Source organism: Eumetopias jubatus, unplaced genomic scaffold (assembly GCF_037043125.1).
Source record: "Eumetopias jubatus isolate StellerSeaLion01/CBP00866 unplaced genomic scaffold, mEumJub1_p1.0 scaffold_15, whole genome shotgun sequence".
NCBI lineage: Eukaryota > Metazoa > Chordata > Mammalia > Carnivora > Otariidae > Eumetopias > Eumetopias jubatus.
The window spans coordinates 50,567,531-50,573,354 of record NW_028274821.1 but is presented as its reverse complement, the minus strand read 5'-3'; the positions used below and the strand labels follow the sequence as shown (position 1 = coordinate 50,573,354).

Genomic DNA, 5,824 nt, shown 5'->3' with positions numbered 1-5,824 from the left:
GAATTTAGTTTGGAGAGAATAGGAGAGAAAACATTTCATCTCAAAAGTAGGGAGTATCATTCTTGAGAGTAGAAGGTGTTAAGGAGGTTGGGAAGTAGGAAAAAAGAAACAGAAACAGGGCTTCCAGAGAGAGAGAGGAGAGGATGGAGTTTGGGGGAACGGAGCAGGAAGGGGAGAGAGAGATTGGAGAACCAGGTCAGAAAAAGTGTCAACAGCCCATTTGAGTAGACTGGACATTTTGTAATCCTTACTTTTTATTATTTTTAAAATTTTTATTTTAAAGATTTTATTTATTTGACAGAGAGAGACACAGCAAGAGAGGGAACACAGGCAGGGGGAGTGGGAGAGGGAGAAGCAGGCTTCCTGCTGAGCAGGGAGCCCGATGCGGGGGTGATCCCAGGACCCTGGGACCATGACCCGAGCAGAAGGCAGACACTTAACGACTGAGCCACCCAGGCACCCCTGTAATCCTTACTTTTTTAAAATAAACTTTTCTTAAAATCTACTTAACAGTGCTTTCACCTTTGGGTCCAGCTGAATGATTGTTCTAGCTATAATGAGGAATAATTAAAAGCAGTTATTAGGGCCCAGCTGCACAGCACTATTTTTGAAAATAAACATTTTTTTTTGTAAATTACAGGATTAACTGCTGCTTTAAGAAGCTAAGATCCATTCCTTCACAGTGTACTCAGGTAATCCTCAAAAATACAATGTTGGAGGCCTTAGTGATCTTAGTTTCCTGCCTCTGCTGATTTTGTAAAGTCAAACAGTTCATAGTCAAGCTGGAATAGTAAAACAGAATGGTAAATGAGTCAGGATCTGGAGTTTAAACTTCAGCACCAACACTTAATAGCTTGGGAAATTTTTCTAATCCTTACCCTAATTCCAACTTTATTTTTTAAAGGATTAAGTGGAGTATTATATAAATTAATCAGATTTTAAAATTCACTTAATTTGTTAATCAATCTTAAAGTCTTCTTTGTATTTTGGCAACCCGTAGTTGGCAAAGTCAGAAGATGTCAGTGGGGTATGTGACCTCATTTTGAGGTGACTTCGTGAAGTTTTAGGCAGCACTACTTTGAGAGGAAAAGAAAGTGCTCAGATTCTGCACTCTGAGAAACAGATTTTTGTTTAATATATCTGACTCCTGTGTTGCTATTGATGTACTAGGGTTCATCAACAAAAATTGGACTACACAGTGCTCACTTCAGCAGCACAAAGACTACAATTGGAATGATACAGATTAGATTAGCATGGTCCCCGCATAAGGATGACACGCAAATCTGTGAAGCCTTCCATATTTAAAGAAAAAACTGGACTAGGGAATTGACCTAGCTTTCATTTAATTAACTATATCACTCATCAGTTTGCCTTTATTGATGCTTATCCATATAGAGAAGAAATATCGTGGATAAGACTCTGAAATCTCTCTGTATCTTGGTCATCCATGAACATTAAACATATCAAAGTGTTAGCAACAACAATGGCAAACTTTTAGTGAGTCATTACTATGTATTTGACACAGTTTTCAGTGCTTTACACATATTATTTAGTTGTCCCAACAAGTGTTATAAGGAGAGTACTATTGACCATATTTTTACCTAGGAAAAATAAATTAATGAATCATCCAAAGTTATATAGCTAGTAGATGACATGGTCAGGTTTCATAATGATACAATCTGTCTCGTGAGGCCTGGCAATTAGTCACCAAGCTTTTATGCATACCATCTCAGTATGGATCATAATAGGTCAGATCTCCTATAGGATATATTTTAAAGTTATTATGGGATGCTGTATTTAATATTATGATTTTTTCTTTTCAAAAAATTAAGATGTTTGAAAAATTATAACACTGAAATATTTACAATATTCCAAACGCTTTTCTAAAATAAGTTTGCTTGAATTGTATTAACATTTCTGCTCTCTAAAAGAAAAAAAAAACCAGACTTTTCAGTGACTCATCATCTCTGTTTCAGTTAGGTTCTCATCTAAGGAAAAATAAATAGAATGAGCAGAGGAGAACTGTTTTCATTTCTGCAATTGCTATCAATTCTAAGTATGTTTGAAATGTCACTGCACACTGCTTACCAACCTGTTGGTACCAAGTGAAGTCAGAATTATTAATAAGAGACCTTTGCTAACAAATGCTAGGGATAGTGAACAATCCCCTTCTACAAGTACAAATGAATGCACATTTGCTGGGATATCATATGAAATGACAGAAGTCCTACAATGCTGATGGGAAAGACAAAAATAATGAAGATGGTGGAAAATAACGTACTGTTTAATTATTTTCTATTTAAAGGATAGAATTCTGGGAAAGGAGAGAAAAGATGGAAAATAAGTTGGGGTAAGAAAATCTAGAGTTTGAGAGAAAGGAGGGCAATTAGAAATTAATAGAGAAAGCATGGGAAAATATAAAGAAATAGAGATGAACTCAAGGAAAAGAATTGAGAAGGTAAAGAAAACTAAATACAGAAAAGAATATAAAGAATCCCATATCTTCAGCTTTTTGCCTCACCAATCTGAATAGGCATTCCCAGCATCATTTTGTAGTTCTCTTTTCTACAGTCTGTAACGTTTGCCATTAGTATTTCACCAGAAAGTGCCTTCAAATCTTTTTAAAAATTATTTTGTTTTTTCCATTATGATAAGTATACTCTCTAATCTCCATCACATATTTTACCCATCTCTCCACCCACCTCCCATCTGGTCACCATCAGTTTGTTCTCTATAGTTAAGAGTCTGGTTTCTTGGTTCCTCTCTCTTTCTTTTTTCCTTTGCTTGTTTTGTTTCTTACATTTCACATATAAGTGAGGTCATATGGAATTTGTTTTTCTCTGACTTACTTTGCTTAGTATTATGCTCTCTAGTTTTATCCTTGTTGTTGCAAATGGCAAAATTTCATTCTTTTTTATGGTTGCATTTTATGGTTGCATATGTGTGTGTGTGTGTGTGTGTGTGTGTGTGTGTGTGTGTGTGTGTGTACCACTTCTTCATCTATCTATTGATGGACACTTGGGCTGCTTCCTTAGTCTGGCTATTGTAAATAATGCTGCAGTAGACATAAGGGTACACGTATCTTTTTGAAATAGTGTTTTTGTACTTCTTGGTTAAATATCGAATAGTGCAGTGAATGGATTATAGGGTAGTTCTATTTCGAACTTGCTGAGGAAACTCCATAATGTTTTCCACAGTGGCTGTACCAGTTTGCATTCCCACCAACAGTGAACCAAGGTTCCTTTCTCTCCACATTCTTGGCCACCACTTACTGTTTCTTGTGATTTTGATTTTAGCCATTCTGATGGGGGTGAGGTGATATCTCATTGTGGTTTTGATTTGCATTTCCCTGATGATGGGTGATATTGAGCATCTTTTCATGTGTCTGTTGGCCATCTGTATGTCTTCTTTGGAGAAATTTCTGTTCCTGTCTTCTGCCCATTTTTTAATTGGATTATTTGTTTTTGGGGTGTTGAGTTGTATCAGTTCTTTTTATATTTTGGATACTAACCCTTTATTAGATATATCATTTGCAAATATCTTCCCCCAATTCCATAGGTTGCCTTTTAGTTTTACTGATTGTTTCCTTTGCTGCACAGATTTTTATTTTGTTGTAGTCCCAATAGTTTATTTTTGCTTTTATTTCCCTTGCCTCAGGAGACGTATCTAGAAAAATGTTGCTATGACTGATGTCAGAGATATTAGTGCCTCTGCTCTTTTTAAGGATTTTTATGGTTTCAGGTCTCACAGTTAGGTCTTTAATCAACTTTGAGCTTATTTTTGTGTATGGTAAAAGTGGTCCAGTTTCATTCTTTTCCATGTAGCTGTCCAGTTTTCCCAATACCATTTGTTAAAAAAATTGTCTTATTCCCATTGGATATTCTTTCCTGTTTTGTCAAGATTAATTTGCCATATAATTATGGATTTATTTCTGGGGTTTCTATTCTCTGTGTCTATTTTTATGCCTGTACCAAACTGTTTTAATTACTACTGCTTTGTAATATGACTTGAAATCTGGAATTGTGATACCTCCAGTTTTTTCAAGATTGCTTTAGCCATTTGAGGTCTTTTGTGGTTCCATACAAATTTTAGGATTGTTTGTTCTAGTTCTGTGAAAAATACTCTTGGGATTTTGATAGGGGTTGCATTTAATGTACAGATTACTTTGGGTAGTATAGACATTTTAATAACATTTGTTCTTCCAACCCATGAGCATAGGTTGAATATCTTTCCATTTCTTTGCATCATTGAATTTCTTTAATCAGTGTTTTATAGTTTTCAGGGTATAGGTCTTTTCCACTTTCATTAAGTTTATTTCTAGATATTTTACTGTTTTTGGTATAATTGTAAATGGGATTGATTTCTTGATTTTAATTTCTGCTGCTTCATTATTAGTGTATAGGAATTTAACAGATTTCTCAACAGTGATTTTTGTATCCTATGACTTGTCTTAATTCATTTACCAGTTCTAGTAGTTTTTTAGTGGAGTTTTTAGGTTTTCTCTATAGTATCATGTCATCTGCAAATAGTGAGAGTTTTACTTCTTCGTTATCAATTTGGATGCCTTTTCTTTCTTCATGTTGTCTAATTGCTGTGGCTAGGACTTCTAATGCTATGTTGAATAGAAGTGGTGAGAGGAACATCCTTGTCTTATTTCTAACCTTAGGGGGAACTCTCAGTTTTTCCCCATTAAGTATGATGTTATCTGTAGGTTTTTCATATATGGCCTTCATTATGTTGAGATATGTTCCCTCTAGACCTACTTTGCAGAGGGTTTTTGTCATGAATGGAGTTGTACTTTGTCAATTGCTTTTCCTGAATCTACTGAAATGGCCATATGGTTTTTATCCTTGGTCTTAATGATGTGATGTGTCATGTTGATAATTTTGCAAATAATGAACCACCCTTGCATCCAGGGAATAAATCCCACTTTATTGTGGTCTATGATTTAATGTATTGTTGGATTCAGTTTGCTAATAATTTGTTAAAGATTTTTGCTTCTATGTTCATGAGGGATATTTGCCTGTAGTTCTCTTTTTTGTTGTGTCTTTATCAAGTTTTGGTGTCAGGGTGATGCTGGCCTCATAAAATGAATTTGGAAGCTTTACTTCCTCTCCTATTTTTTAGAATAATTTGAGAAGCGTTGTGTTAAGTCATCTTTAAATGTTTGGTAGAATTTGCTTGTGAAGCTGTCTGGTCCTGGACTTCTGTATTTTGGAAATTTTTTGATTACTGATTCAATTTCATTGCTGGTATTCGGTCTATTCAAGTTTTCTATTTCTTCCTGCTTTAGTTTTGGTAGGTTATATAAGTTGTCCAATTTTTTGGCATATAGGTTTTCATAATATTCTGTAACAACTGTTTGTATTTCTGTGGTGTTGGTTTTTATTTCTCCTCTTTCATTTGTGATTTTGTTTATTTGGGACCTCTCTCTTTTTTAATGAATGTGGTAGAGGTTTATGAATTTTGTTCATCTTTTCAAAGAACTAGCTCCTGGTTTCATTGATCTATTCTATTGTTTGGTTTGGTTTAGTTTCTATATCATTTGTTTCTGTTCTCTTCTGTATTATTTCCTTTCTTTTGCTAGCTTTGGGTTGTTGTTCTTTTTCTAGCTCCTTTACATCTAAGTTTAGTTTGTTTATTTGAGATTTTTCTTGCTTCTTAAGGTAGGCCTGTATTGCTATAAACTTTCCTCTCAGAACCACTTTTGCTGCATCCCAAAGATTTTGGGCCATTGTGCTTTCATTTTCATTTGTTTCCATGTAATTTTTTATTTCCTCTTTGATTTCTGGTTGGCCCATTCATTTTTTAGTAGCATGTTATT

The 5,824-nt window shown here is 34.7% G+C and overlaps 1 non-coding gene across 1 annotated transcript; it reads left to right on the top strand.

The window, feature by feature from the left end:
• Positions 1 to 1,198: 1,198 nt before the first annotated feature.
• Positions 1,199 to 1,305, top strand: LOC114218282 (U6 spliceosomal RNA). Its single transcript, XR_003611160.1, has one exon. It is a non-coding gene; the product is annotated as a U6 spliceosomal RNA (small nuclear RNA).
• Positions 1,306 to 5,824: the final 4,519 nt, after the last annotated feature.